Source organism: Ranitomeya imitator, chromosome 2 (assembly GCF_032444005.1).
Source record: "Ranitomeya imitator isolate aRanImi1 chromosome 2, aRanImi1.pri, whole genome shotgun sequence".
NCBI classification, from domain to species: Eukaryota; Metazoa; Chordata; class Amphibia; order Anura; family Dendrobatidae; genus Ranitomeya; species Ranitomeya imitator.
In genome coordinates this window covers 365,424,505-365,436,548 of record NC_091283.1, presented here as the reverse complement: position 1 = coordinate 365,436,548, position 12,044 = coordinate 365,424,505, and the positions used below count along the sequence as shown (strand labels likewise).

General features: G+C 47.4%; 1 protein-coding gene across 1 annotated transcript in view; it reads right to left on the bottom strand.

Annotated features, from left to right (window-relative positions):
- Window positions 1–1,247, bottom strand: part of LOC138663879 (oocyte zinc finger protein XlCOF7.1-like) — a 46,357-nt gene extending 45,110 nt beyond the window's left edge. The window contains exon 1 of the mRNA XM_069750246.1: window positions 1,147–1,247. The gene's annotated coding sequence lies outside the window, so the exon portion shown is untranslated. The remainder of the gene's footprint in view (window positions 1–1,146) is intronic.
- Between the last annotated feature and the right edge of the window lie 10,797 nt (window positions 1,248–12,044).

Genomic DNA, 12,044 nt, shown 5'->3' with positions numbered 1-12,044 from the left:
CTGGATTACAACATAGTTCTCACTATGGGATGAGCACCACTACCTGCGTTTCCTTTTCTACCTGCCTTGTGTGGTGTTATAAGATCTTTGGATGGGCGTTTCCCTCTCTGTCCTACTAAGTAGCTGTTATCTGCAGCTGGCAGTTTTGGTGAGCATTGACCCCTTCACCCCCAAGCCTGTTTTCCCCTTCATGACAGACCAAATTTTAGAACTCTTACCAGTGTCACTTTATGGCTGCCGTCACACTAGTAGTATTTGGTCAGTATTTTACCTCAGTATTTGTAAGCCAAAACCAGGAGTGGGTGATAAATGTTTCTATTATACTTTTCCTCTAATTGTTCCACTTCTGGTTTTGGCTTACAAATACTGATGTAAAATACTGACCAAATACTACTAGTGTGACGGCAGCCTATATGGTGATATCTCTGGAATGGTTTCAACAGTTCTCACTGATTCTGAGATTATTTTTTCGTGACATTTTGTACTTTACAGTGGTAAAATTTCCTCGATATCACTTGTGTTTTTTGTGGGGGAGGGGGGGGAAATCGGAAATTTGGGGAAATTTGCAATTTTCAAACTTTTAATTTTTATGCCCTTACATCAGAGAATTATGCCACACAAGATAACAGTTCCCACATGTCTTCTATACATCAGCTACATTTTTAAACATTTTTTTTTGTTAGGAAATTAGAAGGATTGAAAGTTGACCAGCGATTTTTCATTTTTATGACATTTACAAAGCCATTTGAAGTGACTTTGAGGGGTCTATATAACAGAAAATACCGAAAAGTGACAGCATTCTGAAAACTGCACCAGTCAAGGTGCTCAAAACCACATAAGAAGCTTACAGGTGCTTCACAGGAACTGAAGCAACGTGAAAAAAAAGTGAACATTTAACTTAAATTATTGTTAAACTTTAGACCACATTTTTTATTTTCAAAAGGGTAACAGGAGAAAATGGACCCCATAATTTTTTGTGCAATTTCTCCTGAGCATGCGGATACAACTGTTCAGGTGCACGTTAGATCTCAGAAGGGATGGAGTGCCTGTTCTGTCTCCGCCATCTAATTTGTTACCTTTGATTATCTGTTTGCATAATTTGCAGTTTTCTTAGTAGCTAGTATACAGTAACTGATATATTCATACCTGTATTTGTCTGTACTGTTTTGGCTCCTTCTAGCGGTCAGAGTCATGTTCACAGTTCTATTTTCTTTTTTTTCTATTTTCCATGTCTGATTCTCCTCCCCTTTGCAAAGCATTATGATGACTCAGCTTACATCTCCCTCCATTTTGTTTTCACTTCTTTCAGTCTTCTTTCAAGGAAAGACGCTTCCACTTCATCCCCCTTGCGATTGCATTGCCGGTATGTCTTTATGCTTTCTGTAGGTAATTTCTGCTCTAATAGTAGCCTAACTTACTGTGTTGTACTCCTAGTTCAGATACTAGCCTTATAAATGTTCATGCATAATGTGCAACATGTTTAGTATATATTTCTGCTATACCATGCACTGATTGTATGTATATGATTGTTTACAGTTTCACCGCATCAATATACTACTACGTTCAAGAAAGCACAGACTCAACCAGTCTCCTTATTGGACTCCGGTATAGCGGTTTAGCTGCCTATATAGCTACATATGAGCCTCCCTCATTTAGTGAGGACAGAACAGTGCCATTTGACTTTATGTATGCAAAATTAGCTGGAATCATTCGCGAACTGCAAATCGCGTTAGAGAGCCACTGATGTGCCCATACAGTGGAAACCCCCCACAATTGACCCCACTTTGGAAACTAGATCCCTCAAGAAACTTATCTAGATGTGTGATAAGCACCTTGAACCCCCAGGCACTGTACAGAAGTTTATAACGTTGAGCTGTGAAAATAAAAATTGCATTTTTTAAACAAAAAAAATGTTTTAGCTCCAAATTTTGCATTCTCAAAAGAACAGCATGAGAAATAGGGATTTTTGTGTTACTCACCGTAAAATCCTTTTCTCCGAGGCGCTCATTGGGGGACACAGGACTGTGGGTGTATGCTACTGCCGCCAGGAGGCTGATACTAAGTAAACATAAAAAAAGGTTTAGCTCCTCCTCTGTCGTATACACCCTGACATGGGCCGAAGGCAAACCCAGTTTGGTGAAAAAAAGCAGTAGGAGAACAAATATGGCAGCATTAATACAGAAACAACATGTCTCGAAAACGACCCTACCGACTGATAAAGTCAAATAACAAAAAAGAGCCATCTGGCTAATAGGGAGGGAGCTGGGTCCCCCAATGAGTGTCTCGGAGAAAAGGATTTTACGTAAGACAAAAATCCCTATTTCTCCTTCCCCTCATTGGGGGACACAGGACTGTGGGATGTCCTAAAGCAGTCCCTGGGTGGGAAATTGACTCACCGGAGTAATATCCAGGCATCTGCCGCTTATAGGTGCGCTACCGCTGCCTGAAGAATCCTTCTACCCAGGCTTGCATTTGCAAAAGTCTGAGTATGGACATTATAGTGTTTGGAAAAGGTATGCAAACTGGATCAGGTTGCTGCCTTGCAAACCTGTTCTGCCGAAGCCTGGTGCCGAAGCCCAGGAAGCCCCCACTGCTCGAGTGGAGTGAGCTCTGATTCCGGCCGGAACGATCATGCCCTTGACGCGGTAGGCCTCCTGAATAGCTGATCGTATCCACCTTGCTATGGTGGATCTTGATGCAGCGAGCCCCTTCCTGTGACCCTCAGGAAGGACGAACAGCGCATCCGTCTGCCGAAAAGGTGCCATCCAAGAAATGTACCTCCTTAGTGCTCTCACTAGGTCTAGCGTATAGAGAGCTTTTTCCACGCGGTGCGTTGGCACTGGGCAAAAAGAAGGTAAGACAATGTCCTCGTTAATGTGGAACGAGGAAACCACCTTTGGAAAAATGAGGGTGCTGGCCTGAGCACCACTTTATTTATCCTGATGGAAATGTAGAAACAGAGCCCGGCAGGATAGAGCCACCAGCTCTGATACCTGCCTAATGGAAGTTATGGCCACCAAGAACACGACTTTCCAGGAAAGATAGGTCAAAGAGACATCCTGAAGAGGCCCAGGGGGGCCCTGTAAGGCGGTACCATGTGAGTGACTCCCTGTAGAAAAGTTTTCACCTGTAAATTGATGGCAATCCTGCGCTGAAAAAGAACCGATAAGGATGATACCTGTCTTCTGAGGGTACTTGGTGTAAGCCCCGAATCCAGGCTGGCTTGGAGAAAAGCAAGGATGTTAGGAATGGAGTAACGTAGAGGGGGAAGCCCACGGTTTCCGCACCATGAAAAGAAAACCTTCCAGGTGTGATTATAAATACGTGCTGAGACGGATTTGCGGGTGCTAATCACGGTAGCGGCAACCTTTTGTGAGAATCCGGCCTGCGTCAGAATCCAAGATTCAATGGCCAGGCCATTAAACACAGGACCTCTGAGTTCTGGTGGTAGATCGGGCCCTGAGATAGTAGGTCTGGGTGCTCTGGAAGTCGCCAAGGAACCTTGGTGAGTAGCTGCACTAGGTCATCGTACCATGACCGACGAGGCAAATCTGGAGCAACCAGGATTGTTGGAACTCCATCTGTCTGGATCTTCCTGACTACCTTTGGGAGCAGCGCAAGAGGGGGAAACAGGTATGGGAGATGAAACAGGTTCCAATGTAGAATGAATGAGTCCACGGTGATTGCCTGTGGGTCTCGATACCAGGCGACAAACTTGGGTACCTTGGCACTCATTCCGGAAGGCATCAGGTCCATGTCCGGGGTTCCCCAGCGATGACATATTTCCTGAAACACCTCGGGATGGAGAGACCACTTCCCGGATGCAAGGCCCTGACGACTGAGAAAACCCGCAGCCCAGTTTTCCTCGCCCGGAATGTGGACTGCTGAAATCACAGAGTGGTTCTTTTCAGCCCAGTCGAGGACCTGTTTTACCTCGTGCATGGCTGCCCTGCTGCGGGTACCCCCTTGATGATTTATGTAGGCCACTGCTGTGGCATTGTCCGATTGAATCCGGACAGGACGGCCTGCTAGAAGATGAAAATGTTGTAGCACCAGCCGAATCGCCCGAATCTCCGATAGATTGATCGGGAGGGTTGACTCCCGCGAGGACCAGTGTCCCTGGGCTGTGTGGTGGCAAAACACTGCTCCCCAACCGAGAAGACTGGCGTCTGTCATGACTACCAGCCAATGGGCTGGGAGAAAGGGTTTCCCTTGTCATAGAGAAGGGCATGTTGACCACCATGCAAGAGCCTGTCTGACCTGGAGAGACAGACGACACCTGAGAAGCAAGATGGCTAACCGCACTTCACTTGACCGGAGCGCCAGTCCAAGTCCAGGGAACCCACTAGGACCGTAGAAGTCTGAAGATAGGAAAATGACAGCGCTCCATCCGGGTGTAATCCAAATATGAAAATTTATTAAGCCATAATAAAGCATGATAAAGACCTGTTAGGTCGAAACGTTGCTGTTTGCTGTTTTATGGCTTAATAAATTTTCATATTTGGATTACACCCGGATGGAGCGCTGTCATTTTCCTATCTTCAGACGACACCTGAGATTGAGAGAATACAGATTCTTGTCCCATGCTGCCAACAGTGCATCTTGGATAGGACAGAGATGGAATTGCACAAAAGGTACTGCCTCTATTGCCACCACCATTCTTCCTAAAACTCTCATGCAGGACCAGATTGTATGGTAGGTCGGCCGGCGAAGGATCCTCACCTCTTTGCAGAGGGTCAGGACCTTGTCCCGGTGTAGGATTGTCAACCCTTGTGAGGTGTTGAAGATCATCCCTAGAAAATAGATTTTCTGAGATGGCACAAAGGATGATTTTTTTAGATTCACCAGCCACCCTAAGCGAGAAAGCGTATCCAGGGTAATGCTGACATTTTCCTCGCAGGCTTGAAAATACTACCCCTTGATAAGGAGATCGTCTAGGTATGGCAAAACGAGTATGCCCCGGGAATGCAGGATGGATACCACTGCTGCCATGACCTTTGTAAATACCCTGGGTGCGGTGGCCAGCCCGAAAGGTAAGGCAGTGAACTGAAAATGTAGGCTGCCTACGGCAAAACGTATAAATTTTTGATGCGAAGGGAACATGGGAATGTGAAGATAAGCATCTTGAATATCTATTGAGGCCAAGAATTCTCCCTTTTCCATTGCCGCAATGACTGACCGGAGAGATTCCATTCGAAAGTGACCAAGGTTGACAAACCTGTTTAAACTTTAGGTCCAGAATGGGCCTTACAGATCCGTCTTTTTTGGGAACCATGAACAGGTTGAAATAAAACCCCTGAAATCTCTCTTCCTTCGGGACTGGAATGATGACCCCGCAGAGCCGAAGGGATTCTACAGTTCCGAACAAGGCTTGTACCTGGGATCCTGAAGTGGGAAAACGGGAGGGAAAGAACCGCCATGGGGGGAGACTGAGAAACTCTATTTTGTACCCTGAGAACATTAGATCTCTTACCCACCTGTCGTGAACCACTGACAGCCATGACTGATGAAAGAAGAGTAGACGACCGCCTACTCTGTTGGAGGTGATCGGATACCGCCTCCAGTCATTTGGCCGAAAACCTATGGGACCTAGGTCTCCTTGACCTTGGTAGCTGGGACCGCATTCTTCCCAACGGGTTTGCCCTGTAGGAGATCTGATGATCTTTGTCCTGATTAGGTCGACCTGGGCCAGCGGGGTTTGACGCTGGGGTCCACCTGGGATTACGAAAGGATTTGAAACGAGCCTGAAACTGGCGACAAAAGGGTTGTTTAATCTTTTGCTGTGGGAGAAAATTGCTTTTCCCCCCTGTGGAATCAGAAATGAGTTGATCCAGTTTTTCCCCAAATAATCAACCACCTTGATATGGGAGAGTTGTAAGGGATTTTTTCGAGGTAGAATCCGCCCACCATGTTCTCAACCAAAGGGCCCATCTAATGGCAATTGCGTTTGCGGCAGATAATGCCGCACCATTCGCTGCATCCAAAGATGCATTGATCAGGTAGCTCCCAGTTAGGGCTATCTGATTTGACATCTCTGTTAACTCCGCCGGTAGGTTCCTCTCCTGTAGAGCCTTAGTTAAAGTTTCTGACCAAGATATCATGGCCTTAGCTACCCAAGTCGCCGCAAAAGAGGGCGAAAGGGCTGCGTTTGCAGAGACCCTGATGTGGCTAAACAGTAGAAACCCCCCATAAGTGACCCTATTTTGGAAACTAGACCCCGAAAGGAACTTATCTAGATGTGTGGTGAGCACTTTGAACCCCCAAGTGCTTCACAGACGTTTACAACGCAGAGCCGTGAAAATAAAAAATCATTTTTCTTTCCTCAAAAATGATGTTTTAGCAAGCAATTTTTTATTTTCACAAGGGTAACAGGAGAAATTGGACCCCAATAATTGTTGCGCAGTTTGTCCCGAGTATGCTGGTACCCCATATGTGGGGGTAAACCACTGTTTGGGCGCACGTCGGGGCTCGGAAGTGAGGGAGCACCATTTGACTTTTTGAATACAAGATTGGCTGGAATCAATGGTGGCGCCATGTTGCGTTTGTAGACCCCTGATGTGCCTAAACAGTGGAAACCCCTCAATTCTACCTCCAACACTAACCTCCCCACACCCCTAACCCTAATCCCAACTGTAGCCATAACCCTAATCACAACCCTAATTCCAACCCTAAGGCTATGTGCCCATGTTGCGGATTCGTGTGAGATTTTTCAGCATCATTTTTGAAAAATCCGCGGGTAAAAGGCGCTGCGTTTTACCTGCGGATTTACCGTGGATTTCCAGTGTTTTTTTGTGTGGATTTCACCTGCAGATTCCTATTGAGGAACAGGTGTAAAACGCTGCGGAATCCGCACAAAGAATTGACATGCTGCGGAAAATACAACGCAGCGTTTCCGCGCTGTATTTTCCGCACCATGGGCACAGCGGATTTTGTTTTCCATAGGTTTACATGGTACTGTAAACCTGATGGAACACTGCTGCGAATCCGCAGCGGCCAATCCGCTGCGGATCCGCAGCCAAATCCGCACATAGCCTAATTCTAAAGGTATGTGCACACGCTGTGGAAAACGCCGCGAATCCGCAGCAGTTTCCCATGAGTTTACAGTTCAATGTAAACCTATCGGAAACAAAAATCGCTGTACACATGCTGCAGAAAAACTGCACGGAAATGCAGCGGTTTACATTCCGCAGCATGTCACTTCTTTCTGCGGATTCCGCAGCGGTTTTACAACTGCTCCAATAGAAAATCGCAGTTGTAAAACTGCAGTGAAATGTGCAGAAAAACCATGGTAAATCCGCCATAAATCCGCAGCGGTTTAGCACTGCGGATTTATGAAATCTGCAGCGGAAAAATCCGCAGAGGACCAGAATACGTGTGCACATATCGAAACCCTAACCCTAACCTTAGTGGGAAAAAAAAAATTCTTTATTTTTTATTGTCCCTACCTTTGGGGGTGACAAAGGGGGGGGGGGGGGAATCATTTACTATTTTTTTTATTTTGATCACTGTGATAGGTTATATCTCAGTGATCAAAATGCACTTTGGAACGAATCTGCCGGCCGGCAGATTCGGCGGGTGCACTGCGCTTGCGCCCGCCATTTTGGAAGATGGCGGCACCCAGGGAGAAGACGGACGGACCCCGGGAGGATCGGTAAGTATGATGGGATGGGGGGAGCACGGGGGGGGGATCGGAGCATGGGGGGGTGGATCGGAGCGCGGGGGGATGGATCGGAGCGCGGGGGGATGGATCGCAGCACGGGGGGTAGATCGCAGCACAGGGGGGTGGATCGGAGCACGGGGGGTGAATCGGAGCACGGGGGGTTGGATCAGAGCACAGGGGGGTGATTGGAGCACGGGGGAGCGGACAAGAGCACGGGGGGAGCGGAGCACAGGACGGAGGGGAGCCGGAGCAGTGTACCGGACAGATCGGTGGCTTGGGGGGGCGATCGGTGGGGTGGGGTGGGGGCACATTAGTGTTTCCAGCCATGGCCGATGATATTGCAGCATCGGCCATGGCTGGATTGTAATATTTCACCAGTTTTAATAGGTGAAATATTACAAATCGCTCTGATTGGCAGTTTCACTTTCAACAGCCAATCAGAGCGATCGTAGCCACGGGGGGGGTGAAGCCACCCCCCCTGGGCTAAACTACCACTCCCCCTGTCCCTGCAGATCGGCAGGGACGCGATCTTTCCATGACGCCACATAGGCGTCATAGGTCGGATTGGCACCGACTTTCATGACGCCTACGTGGCGTCAAAGGTCGAGAAGGGGTTAAGTCTCCCTCCATCTACGGACTCACTCACCTCATCCCCTACGTCAACTTTAAACAAAATTGACTTACTCCAATTTATCGTCAACCCCGAGAAAGAGCCAAATCTCTCAATAAGCCCAATGGCACTTCCCAAGGAAGCAATTGGATCACCCAAAAACAGTAGTATATCGTCCGCGTATAGCGCTATCTTTTCTTCTATTGACCCATTCTTGAACCCAGACACCTCAGCAGACTGTCGAATTTTGGCAGCCAACGGTTCCACAGCCAAAGCAAACAAAAGAGGGGAGAGTGGACACCCCTGTCTCGTCCCTCTATGTAACTTTATAGTGTGAGATAGCCCTCCCTTCACCCTAATTGTAGCCTCTGGTTGAGCATACAGCAGCTGAATCCAGGACACAAACTGAGCCAAAGCCCAAACAGTGTAAGACCTGCCACAAATATCCCCATTCTACACTATCAAATGCCTTGTGGGCATCTAAGTATGCGATAACTCTCCAACCATAGTTGTCAACCCCCAGCTGCACATTCATAAAAAGCCTTCTCAGATTAACTGCCGTAGATCTGTCAGGCATAAAACCAGACTGATCTGAATGTACCAGCTTGGAGATAACACTCGTTAGTCGGGTTACTAACACCCTAGCCAGAAGTTTGACATCCATTGTGAGCAAAGAAATTGGACGGTATGACTCAGGTTGCCGTAAATCTTTATCCTCCTTCGGAATTTCCACTATTATGGCTTCTCTCATGGAAGCTGGCAAAATCCCTCTACTCTTAGCCTCCTCCAAAACCACCCTTAATCTAGGCACTAACACTTCCCCCATACTTTTATAAATTTCAGCAGGTAACCCATCCACTCCTGGCGCCTTTCCATTTGCCATAGACTGTAATGCCCGACACAACTCCTCATCTGTAATAGGTGCCTCTAAACTTTCCCTATCATCATCATCCAACCTAGGCAACCCAAGTCCCTCTAAAAATACCACTGTGTCTCCCACCGATGCAGCCACATGAGAGGAGTATAGGTCTGCGTAAAAATCAATGAAGACTTTCAAAATCTCCGGAGTCTCCGAAACCTTCGTGCCACTCCCCGAAACCAGCGAATGGACAAACAAAGTACTCCTCTGGGCAGAAGTGTTGTGAATTCTGTGGTCAAGCTCCCTCCTGTGGTTATGAGTGGTACTTCGGCTGGTTCTGTCTATGAGCTTCCTCTGGTGGATGTGAGTGGGGCTGCGGCTTCGGAGTTTCCTTCCTCAGGTGACGAGGTTAAGTCGTTAGGTGCTGCTCTATTTAACTCCACCTAGTTCTTTGTTCCTGGCCTCAAGTCAATGTTCCAGTATTGGTCTTGCTCTCTCCTGGATCGTTCTTGTGGCCTGTCTGCCCTGCATAAGCTAAGTTCTGCTTGTGTTACTTTTGTTTGCTATTTTTTCTGTCCAGCTTGCTATATTGGTTTTTCTTGCTTGCTGGAAGCTCTGGGACGCAGAGGGAGCACCTCCGTGCCGTTAGTCGGTACGGAGGGTCTTTTTGCGCCCTCTGCGTGGTTGTTTGTAGGTTTTTGTGTTGACCGCAAAGCTATCTTTCCTGTCCTTGGTCTATTCAGTAAGTCGGGCCTCACTTTGCTAAAACCTATTTCATCTCTGTGTTTGTATTTTCATCTTTACTCACAGTCATGATATGTGGGGGGCTGCCTTTTCCTTTGGGGAATTTCTCTGAGGCAAGGTAGGCTTATTTTTCTATCTTCAGGGCTAGCTAGTTTCTCAGGCTGTGCCCGAGGCGCCTAGGTCTGGTCAGGAGCGCTCCACGGCTACCTCTAGTGTGTTGTGATAGGATTAGGGATTGCGGTCAGCAGAGTTCCCACGTCTCAGAGCTTGTCCTATGTTATTAGTAACTATCAGGTCACTTTGTGTGCTCTTAACCACCAGGTCCATTGTGTTTCTGAATCACCAGTTCATAACACAGAAGCCACCAGCGACAGCATGTGGCCCACAGTCTCCCCCTCCTGGTAATAAGCCAATCTCTGAAATTCCCGTTTCCTCTCTGTCTTTTCCAAAATAATTTTATCCATATGATTTTGAGCTACTTTTAACCTTTTCCCAGGCTCAGGGGTACTGTTATGATCAGGTAATTCAGAACCACAATGGACATTGAAGTTCAGAGCACACAAAGTGACCTGACAATTACCAAAAACAAAGGACGAGCTCTGAGACGTGGGAACTCTGCTGACCGCAATCCCTAATCCTAACACACCACACTAGAGGTAGCCGTGGATTGCGCCTAACGCTCCCTATGCAACTCGGCACAGCCTGAGAAACTAACTAGCCCTGAAGATAGAAAAATAAGCCTACCTTGCCTCAGAGAAATTCCCCAAAGGAAAAGGCAGCCCCCCACATATAATGACTGTGAGTAAGATGAAAATACAAACACAGAGATGAAATAGATTTAGCAAAGCGAGGCCCGACTTACTGAATAGACCGAGGATAGGAAAGATAGCTTTGCGGTCAACACAAAAACCTACAAACAACCACGCAGAGGGGAAAAACGACCCTCCGCACCGACTAACGGTACGGAGGTGCTCCCTCTGCGTCTCAGAGCTTCCAGCAAGCAAGAAAAACCAATAAAGCAAGCTGGACAGAAAAAATAGCAAGCAAAAATAACACAAGCAAAACTTAGCTTATGCAGGAAGACAGGCCACAGGAACGATCCAGGAGGAAGCAAGACCAATACTAGAACATTGACTGGAGGCCAGGATCAAAGCACCAGGTGGAGTTAAATAGAGCAGCACCTAACGACTTAACCTTATCACCTGAGGAAGGAAACTCAGAAGCCGCAGTACCACTCTCATCCACCAAAGGAAGCTCATAGACAGAACCAGCCGAAGTACCACTCTCGACCACAGGAGGGAGCTTGGCCACAGAATTCACAACAGTACCCCCCCCTTGAGGAGGGGTCACCGAACCCTCACCAGAGCCCCCAGGCCGACCAGGATGAGCCACATGAAAGGCACGAACCAGATCGGCAGCATGGACATCAGAGGCAAAGACCCAGGAATTATCTTCCTGACCATAACCTTTCCACTTAACCAGATACTGGAGTTTCCGTCTCGAAACACGAGAATCCAAAATCTTCTCCACTATATACTCCAATTCCCCTTCAACCAAAACCGGAGCAGGAGGATCAATAGATGGAACCACAGGTGCCACGTATCTCCGCAACAATGACCTATGGAACACGTTATGGATGGAAAAAGAAGCTGGAAGAGTCAAACGAAAAGACACAGGATTAAGAACCTCAGAAATCCTATATGGACCAATGAAACGAGGCTTAAATTTAGGAGAGGAAACCTTCATAGGAATATAACGAGATGACAACCAAACCAAATCCCCAACACGAAGTCGGGGACCCACACAGCGCCTGCGGTTAGCGAAACGTTGAGCCTTCTCCTGGGACAAAGTCAGATTGTCCACTACATGAGTCCAGATCTGCTGCAACCTATCCACCACAGTATCCACACCAGGACAGTCAGAAGACTCAACCTGCCCTGAAGAGAAACGAGGGTGGAACCCAGAATTGCAGGAAAACGGCGAAACCAAAGTAGCCGAGCTGGCCCGATTATTAAGGGCGAACTCAGCCAAAGGCAAAAAGGACACCCAATCATCCTGATCAGCAGAAACAAAACATCTCAGATATGTTTCCAAGGTCTGATTGGTTCGTTCAGTCTGGCCATTTGTCTGAGGATGGAAAGCCGAGGAAAAACACAAATCAATGCCCATCC